Source organism: Gavialis gangeticus, unplaced genomic scaffold (genome assembly GCF_001723915.1).
Source record: "Gavialis gangeticus isolate Ggan-Ray unplaced genomic scaffold, GavGan_comp1, whole genome shotgun sequence".
Lineage (NCBI taxonomy): Eukaryota > Metazoa > Chordata > Crocodylia > Gavialidae > Gavialis > Gavialis gangeticus.
In genome coordinates this window covers 39,166,473-39,176,018 of record NW_017728996.1, presented here as the reverse complement: position 1 = coordinate 39,176,018, position 9,546 = coordinate 39,166,473, and the positions used below count along the sequence as shown (strand labels likewise).

General features: G+C 42.3%; 1 long non-coding RNA gene across 2 annotated transcripts in view; it reads right to left on the bottom strand.

Annotated features, from left to right (window-relative positions):
- LOC109288675 overlaps nucleotides 1–9,546 on the bottom strand; it is a 38,665-nt gene that overhangs the window by 23,963 nt on the left and 5,156 nt on the right. Inside the window, exons 1-2 of one of the 2 annotated variants that reach the window (XR_002095206.1) lie at nucleotides 4,170–4,335; nucleotides 3,675–3,773 (exon numbers count right to left, since the gene is read on the bottom strand). This is a non-coding gene — a long non-coding RNA (uncharacterized LOC109288675). Of the gene's footprint in view, nucleotides 1–3,674; nucleotides 3,774–4,169; nucleotides 4,336–9,546 lie in introns of those variants that run through there. The other variant, XR_002095205.1, reaches the window with a different exon arrangement.

Sequence of the window (9,546 nt, the reverse complement as noted above, 5' to 3'; positions counted from 1 at the left end):
CCACCAAGGTCACCCCCTGCTTGATGCCACAGTTGTGGGGCATAACGTGCCACCGATGTGGCGCTTTACTTTGGCAGCCATGGTGGCAGTGTTTCCGGCAGTGGCAGAGGCCCTAGCAAGTCTCCCCACCCTGCTCTGCCCGCCCATACCAGGCCCCCCCCCACTGGACTGCAGAGGTGGCTCCTGTCTGGTGCTGATCCAGCAAGGCTGAAGCCCTATGACCCACTGGGGGCAGAAATCTGGGGGAGGCATGTGCCTTCCCATACCCCCCGATGCATCACCCAATCCCTCCCCGCAAGTGCGCATAGCAGCATGGAACTATCTGTGCCACTCCCCAGCCAGGTCCTGCAGCCACATGTTCCTGCCTGCTCCAGCCCCAGCCCAGGCCCAGGCTCCACGTACTGCCTCAGCTAGGCAGCGCCCTCAGCCACCAACTGCCAAACCTGCCCCACTCCGTCCCTCACCATGTGGGCTCAGTGTGAGCCACCACTGCTGCCTCAATCTCCCCACAAGTTGTGTCTCCCATTGTGCCCTTCCATGCATCACATATGCCCTCCTCACCCTTCACACATTGCCTATGCCCCGCCCCCACAGGCTTATCTGCATATGCCATAGACTTAGCTGCAGGAGCTGGTCTCCACCACGCTGCCTGGCTGCATTGTCGGCCACGTGTGTGTGTGTGTGTGTGTGTGTGTAATGCACATGGCGCCCCCTGCCTCTGACTGCCCTCCTCCACTCCCCCCAGCCCCAAGCAGCCCCTTGAAGGCTGAAACTGTGCCAGCCTGCAAGGGGAAACCCGTGGCATCCCAGGTTTTCACCTTTAAAGGAGAAAATCCACATTTTTCTGTGGGAAATAGAAAGCTCAGATCTCTGGTCATCACCAAGACATTTCAGTATGGACGCACAGTAACAAACAGGAAAAGACTGATGAGGTCAACATACACATAAGGGAAAACTATTGCTAAGAATCAGAGAAGCAACAGCTATGATGTCTAGATTGCAGATACATTTGAAAATGATGTATTCTGAATATCAAGTCAAGAGCTTATGTTTGATCTTGTATTTTGAGAGCAAAGTTTGAACAGTGAAAGAGAACGAAAAGTTGATGGCAACAAATTGAATGAAGAATACAATTCTGAAAAATTTGGCTAAACCTGTCTTTTAATTTACCTTCAGTGAGATTTTGAACACTCACACAGCACTTTCTGTACAGAATGCAGAAGATGCAAACAAGTCCCTGTGGGATTTCTAACTTACCAAACCCCTGAGGGATTCAGCTTTTAAAACAGGATCTGCTACCTGTTGAAAAGCAGAAGAAGAGTTGCAGAGGTGTTCCCTAGAACAGCTACTACAGTTGCACTGCAACAGCAAGAGCTTTTTTCAGAGAAAGTTTACTGTCCTAAAATAGAAAGGCAGTGATTTCAGAAAAGATGCAGCTAAAAATATAGCTACTGAGAGGATGATTTATCACTGTCTTTAAAATGTCAAATAAAAACTTAAATGAGAAAGTACAGAATCAACTGTGGAGAACTTCATGCCAAGATTTAATCTAATGGAGATCTTGGCAAGCGTATCCATCTGATCTTAAAAACACATGAGGGTCCCGTCCCCGCTTCTCCTTTTAAAACTCTAACACTGTACTGAAAATGCACTGATACACAAACGGGAGATCCCACTCCCCTTTAAACTATGTAAAAGTTGATGGTTAGCTCCTACTTTCCACGTTCAGACAACACTCCCCATTGACATCAGTGGGATGCTTTGTCTGTGTTGCAGTAAGGAGGACTGGTCTCTAAAATTTCAATGCTTTATTGCAGGGATATAGCTTGTAACCATGTTGGTCTAAAAAGCAGAAGCAGACAAAACTCTTATGCTAGAGGCGATATCTTTTATTAAATCAACTAAATAGTAGCAAAATAAATTCTTTCTTTCCAAGCTTTTAGGTCCAAACACCCTTCATCAGGCAGAGTTCAAAGATTGTAAAAGTTCTCCCAGGTAGAAGAGTAACTTCATCTTGCATAGGGGAGGTAAAGGATGGTGTGGTTCCCCTGGGTTTCAAAGTCCATTTGTGTAATGGTGGCTCTGTGAATATGCAGATTAAGCAGAGGCCACGCTCCAGCAGGTTTCTTCCCTGAAGGTCACAGACATCAGGCATAGTTTAATTTTGGGTTTTTTTTCTGTTTAGCAATGAAGTTTATGTCCCCGAATGGCTAATTATGATATCTCCCATGTTTTTGCCCAACACAGCTACAAGCTATATCCCTGCAACATGGAAGATATCATAATATTCTGATCCTAGTTACTCGAATAAAGCCGTAGTAAAACAATGAGAACATCATGTGGCCATGGTATGCGTGCCGAAGGCTGCATTTGCCATGTCTCTTTATGTGGACATTTCCCAACAAGTCAACAACACACTTCCTTCATAGGAAGGAAGGGTGAATGTATGTTCTGTTTGGTACCAATCTGAATTACACACCTTACAGAAAACTGCATAACTTAGATCAATTCTGCCTTGGGCTTTCTGAAAGCCTGTACCTAGCTTTAAACATCAACCCTGTTACAGAACTATGGCAATACACCAGCCACAATTATTAATCTATTTTAAATAATTATGTAACTAATAATAACTTCAACAATTGTGAAACTAATAACTAATTAGGTAGCTATTGGCCACCAGTGTTGAATGCTACAGAAATAAAAATGTATTAATGTTAAAGGTGTATGGTCAGGTGCTTTAGGATCCACATTTGGATTCATTTCAATAGTTTTACATGGATACTAGAAATATTTCCATAAATCAAAACAAATCTATTCCTGACTACCAAAAATATGAATGAAGGTGTACTCCTGCAAATGTCTGCAAACCAAGTACCTTGATCTAGTAAGTGAGCACATGAAAGTAGTAGCAAGTAGATTTTTCACTGATTAAACTTTGTTATAAACACAAGAAAAAGTAAACAGTCCAAACAAGGAAAAATAAACGTGACTTTTAAAGTTCTTCTCTTTTAATGATAGTCCTGAAGTTAACTAATGCCATGAGAAATGTTTTATCTGACATACAGTTACTACCCCGTTGATCTTTAAAAATAAATCCAAATCCATACTTGCTAAACGAACAAAATAGATGCATTAAAATTGCTGGGTGAATACTATTTATCCTTGTTTGAGATATACAAATAGGTCAGAGCACTGTACCTTGACACTTCTCCAGGTGGGATTTTCATTTCTATATTCTTTCTCCCTGCCGTTTGACCTGATATTTAACTGACTGTTGCCACCCAAGTGTTGGGTTTGTCATAATGAAGCCTTTCCATCTAAACTGCCAGTTTTTGAAGGGTGTCTTTCCACTGTATATGCCAAGTTCAGTGCAATGAGTGATTGCATGAGCATTCCAATAGCATCCATACATTTGCCAGGTGATGCTAAACAAAGAGTATATTCGTTTTCTTCTTTTCTGCTTAACACCAAAACCTTGAGTTTTGTTTGCTTGTTTTGGGGGGTTTTTTTTGCTTCTGTGATCCAGAGACTGTGAAAACTTACATACTTTGCATTTTCACTTAAATGATAAAACACACAAAATGAGTAAAATCTTTTTCCCATTACCCTTTTTTCCCCCACTGCTCTTTACTTCTCCATTAAATTGTATCAGCCAGAAACTAAAGCAGACTTACCCAGTTCGCAGATATCTCCATCCTGTGGTTGGATTCAGACTGTTTTCATGCTATGTTTTACTGAAACCACAACTGGAATATGGATCTTCATGGCAGTCACTGTACTGGACAAGAGAAAAGGTAGCTAAGAGTCTCAGTTGCCTCGGAAGTTGTTCTTAAAATATATTACGCATTGCACCATATGGCAGAAAGTTCAAAGCAAAAAGGAAGGAGACTACATTGGCCAAAATTGCTTGCTAAAGGGAAAAAAAATGGATACATTTTCTTAGAAGGCGAATACATAAGGTGAGAATTAGAAAGAAAGCAACCAGCAGTTCTGAATTTCCTAGGACTATCCCGCATTTCAAGTCTGAATCCCCGTGTCCCTGAAGAGTTCCTGAAACCAGAATTTTGCACAGAATTTAGAACAGTGCTCCCTAATTTGCCAAACCACTGAGCTTTCTCATAACACCAAGGAGTGTCTGGGTCATCTGCTAACAGGGCACAATACATTACCTGGTGCTGCATGATCTGGGTATACTGTGTCCAGTCTGAGCCAGTCTAGCCAGCTGTACCACCTAAACCAGAAATAATATAGTTGCATTTATGTAGCACTGTGCCTGGGCAAATCAGCTTTACCTTTTCATAGATTCATAGATTGTAGAGTTGGAAGGGACCACAATGGATCATCCTGTCCGACCCCCTGCCCCTGGCAGGAAAGAGGACAGAGGTCAGATGACCCCGGTCAGATGACCCCAGCCAGGTGACTGTTAAGCCTCCTCTTGAAGACCTCCAAGTTAGGTGATGGTACCACCTCTGATGGAAGCCCATTCCAGACTCTGGCCACCCTTACTGTAAAAAAATTCTTCCTAACGTCTAACCTAAATCTACTCACCACTAGTTTGCACCCATTAGTCCTAGTTACTCCCTGGGGCGCTCTGGTAAATAGCATATCACCAATTCCCTGCTATCCTCCCTTGATAAACTTATAGGTGACTACAAGGTCTCCCCTCAGACGTCTCTTGTGAAGGCTGAAGAGATCCAGATCTCTCAACCTCCCCTCCTAGGGTCTTTCACGGAGGCCACTAATCATGCGAGTGGCCCTCCTCTGAACCCTCTCCAGATTCTCTGTGTCCCTCTTGAAGTGCGGTGCCCAAAACTGGACACAGTACTCCGACTGCGGCCTAATGCTGCATAGAGGGGGAGCATCACCTCCCTCAATCTGTTGGTCATGCATCTGCTAATGCACGACAAGATGCGACTGGCCTTGTTACACTGCCAGCTCATGTTCATCCCGGAGTCAACTATGACTCCAAGATCCCTCTCAGCAGCTAAGCTGCTGAGGATGTCATCCCCCAACCTATAGGTGTGCTGGGGATTCCTCCTTCCTAGGTGAACTACCTTACATTTATCTTTGTTGAATTGCATCCTATTTTGTTCCACCCATTGATCCAACCTGTCCAGGTCAGCCTGTATCTGCTCCCTGTCCTCTGGTGTGTTAACTTTGCCAGATAATTTGGTATCATCTGCGAACTTGGAGAGGGTGCTCTCCCCACCCTCATCCAAATCGCTGATGAAGATATTAAATAACACCAGTCCAAGGACTGAACGCTGTGGGACCCCACTGCCCACCTCCTTCCAGGCTGATAACGATCTGTCCACCATCACTTTCTGGGTGCGGTCCTTCAGCCAGTTGGCCACCCACCTGACTGTGTAGGTGTCCACTCCACAGCCCATTAGCTTCCCTATGAGAATAGGATGCGAAACTGTGTGGAAGGCCTTCCTAAAATCCAGGTAGATGACATCAGCCTCAGCTCCTGTGTCAAGGCAGTGTGTGACCTGGTCATAAAAGGCTATAAGGTTTGTTAGGCAGGATTTATCTGTGATGAACCCGTGCTGGTTTCCTTTCAGCATCGTCTCCCCTGCTGGGATAATTAGTTCGTTTACAGCATGTGGCAAGACTGAGGTAGCAAAGAAAGAAGAGCAAGGACAAGGTGCTTGCAGCCATGGTATCCACATCTAAAAGGACAGCAGGTGCTACAGAAGAGTGGCAAGCACCAGTGAAGCTTGTCCTGAGTAGCTGTCTTGACCTGGTCAGAAAGGGATTATCTCCGATCAAGAATGCATCTACCTTCCAAGCAAGCTGGAATGCTAAGGCCACCAAGGCTGAAGGCAAAGCTAGGCAGACAATGGAAATGCTAATGGAGGCTAATGGAGAACCAGATGGAGAGGAAATTGCTGCAATGCCTCATAGCCGTCTTCAGCTAGCAGACAAATGGCATCTAATACTCTATTTTTCTCCCTGTGCCTCTCCTTTCCCTTTCAGCAACCAGCCAAAATGATCAATACCCACTACTGTGTCCTGAGGCACCCAAACACACAATCCACTGATATAACAGCTGCTTAGCCAATAGTTGAACAGTGCATGCCTGTAGGCATGGTAGATATGCACCTTTATAGAATAACTAAATTATATATAAAGTAGTTTTATGTCTGTCATCTTATGTCTGTCAACTGTCCAGAATAGGGCTTCCTAGGCTGAGGAAGGGATAGGCCAGGTCCCCAAGTAGCAAGGAGGGACTATTATTCCTTTTAGAAATATGTTGAAAAAACCCAAAAGCAAATGCTGTTCAGTAACTTCCTGACAAGCCCATGATTAGAGGAAACACAAGCTAGTAGTTCTGGAAGCAAATATCCATTAGGTTCTGCAATTTCCACCACGGAAGACTCCAAATAATCATGACCAAAATACACATTAGGATCCTTGTTCCCCAACCCAATATATGTGAAGCATGGCAATTGCATCAGTTTCTATGAAATGTGGAAGTTTAGCTGGGTGGGTACCAAACATCTGTATACTGTAGACATGGTACAGATTAAAAGCTCTTTCAGTTGCACTTTTATTTGAAGCATGTTAAATGTATATCTTGTCTGTACCCTAAGGCAGCCATAATAACTGGAATTACTGTAGGCTTCTGGTACCTATAGTGAACAAAACGGTATACCAGATTTGCTTCCTAACAACTGGTTGTTTTAATAGAACATGTTCCACCTGGTTTATTTACAACTAGTATCATTATGATTCAATCAAAATACAAAAAAATGTTTTTGTGCTATGGTAACATTACAGGAAGTTCTCAGTGACTCAGATACAAAATCTGCACATTGTAGTTTTTTACAGTGGATGAAGAAAGTACTTATGTCAGTATACCACTTAAGAAATGTTTTTTCAATATTTTAATAAGTTTCTTTTCTCTATAGAATATTTTCATTAAAGCTTTGAACAGACACAGAAACTTCCATTTAAGGAAAGGAAAGCAGTGTAATACTATTGTTTTACAATATCTCTTGGAGGAAGATAAATATAATTTGTTCTTATTTTAAAGTAATCAAAGTAATTAGAGATGTAATTAAAATGTAGAGATTAAAGGACTTTCTTTTTTCTTTTTTAAAGCTACCCTCCCTTTTGAGTATTACTTGGATGTCTTGACTTTGAAGTCAGGTATATAAATACCTCTGTCATGAAGTATACCCACAGATTTACAGTAGACAAAAAATACTGTCACGTGAAAGTTCTGATCCAAAGGCTATTGGAGTCGAAACTCCAGTAGATGTATTATATCCAGGGTCATGTAGTATCAGTTCCTGGAATCAACCCCAAGAATCCGGATGGTTAATTCTTTCTTCAAATCACTAAACAACACAATTTTCTTCATGTCACTTACATATTAACTGCCCAGGACCCTGACATGATCTAATATGTACACATTACCTTTGTGTTCCTGTTATGGGTATGGGGGACTACAGCAAAACTATGGCCAGTGTGTTTTAGTGAATAATGCCCAATATTCACTTTGCCTCTACATGTGATCCTTCTTAGAGTTTGTCTTCACTGGGAAAGTTACCAGAATAATTATACAGGTTTAGTTTAACTATTATAGTTTTATACCAATGTAACTCATCATGTGGATACTTTGCAGCACATATTGCCTTTTCTTGATTTAGGTTGTTCCTCTGGAATAGTGTAAAGTAATCAGGATAAAGGAACTCATATATGGAGGAGTTATACCTCTATATCTGTTGCTGTATTCTACCCTGTGTAGGCAAGCCTTTAATGGGCTTCATTCTCTAAGGTACTCAGCACACAGCCACTGAGCCAACAAAGAATGGGCTTATCTTTAAGTCTTAGGTTAGCATCATCACTTAAGGGTGGTGTTAAAGCACTTAAGTATGTTTGCTAGATCAGGAGCTAAATGCTCAGCAGTAATGCTCCCAGTTTGAGCAAAAGAAACATTGGTGCTATAATAGTTCCTGAGCCACTGTAATAGTTCCTGAGAAATACATTCATCTGCACATACATCACAATTCTATCCACATTCTCAGTAATACAGGCATAAAACTATTTAAATGACACCTTGCAGCTTTACTGATGAGATAAAGTATATTAGGATTATAGCTCAACTCCTGTCTAAATTGCATCACAAAATCACAGTCAATCCATGTTTCTTTCTCTTTGTTACTAAATATAGTTCCACGATATTAGCTGAAGATAGAATGCTACTTGCAGATTTAGCTCTTTCAATCCTCTTCAGATTACAATTAACTAGGAAATTACCCATGATATTTATATCCTATGTCCCCTTTCAGAGTGACTTCAGTAAGATTTCTTCCAGGAGTAGAGTTGCTCACGTGCGTAAGTGCTTGCAAGATCACGGCCTTAATTTTCCAGTACTGCTTGCAGTCTTTCCTGAAGGCATTGAAAATAGAAGTGCAGGACTCTTCCTAATTTTGTGATCAAAAAGGAAGCTCTGCATGTATAATCCAACATCCTGTGCAGAAGGGCATCACCCAGCTCTTGGTCCTCTACTCTTCAAATACCACAGTACTTTGCAAAGTCTGTAATTTATATAGAAAAAGGAGTAGGGCAGGGCTGTTTCAGACTGTAAATGCACGAAGGGCAATGACAGAGGTGGACACAAATTGTTTTCCCTTTTGGGCTTCTCAAACTTAAGCTAAAATATCTACATTGCCAACCAAGGCTGTATTATTTTTTCTGCAAAGCTCTTTCTGCTCCTCATGGACAGATGTCCCTAGGCGGAAGTCTCCAAAGCAACATTGCTAGAGAGCTGGGGTTCAGGGACAACAGAGAGGCACAGAGTTTGCATGCTGACAGCCTGGTCTCTGGCCGGGTCCAGAGGAGAGCAGCTGTGCAGTACGTGGTGCTGCAAACCTGCCTACAGCACTACACCCTGCATATTCAGGCATTTCCTGCGCTGTTACCCTGCAGCATGGAGTTTTTTTTGACCCTGGGAGATTCCATTTCAAGAATCATTTCTTGTCAGACATTGCTGAGGGAATCAACTGATGTCATTGCTCATTACAGGCAGCCCTCACACTTACGGCAGGTTTTGTTCCTGGAAAAGGCGCTGTAAGTCGAAACGATGTAAGTCGAATCTGATTTTCCCACAGAAACAATGTTATAAAAGGGGGTTATGTTCCTGACCAAGGGCCTGATGCCCAACTTTTTATAGAAATGACAATAAACACCATATTTAAACAACTATTTAACTATAAATGATAAACACTGTACAGTACAAAGCTTTCTAAAGTGTACTGTATATAAATTGATTAAACAGGGCAATACAGTAACTAATCACATCACATTTTATTTCATCAGAAGGTGAAGGACCACTTTCATCAGGGTCATGGAATTCAGAAGGGCTTCTTTGGGGAGATTTTGGGGAGACTTAGGGCCACTTGATGGCTTTTTGGGAAACTGATCCAGGGATGTTTGTTTTGCTGCCCTCTTTTTCTCATGGTAAATTTCCCTGTAGTGCTGTAAGTAATAACATGGGTGTAAATGGCGGAGTGCCGCAAGTGCAAATCGCCATAA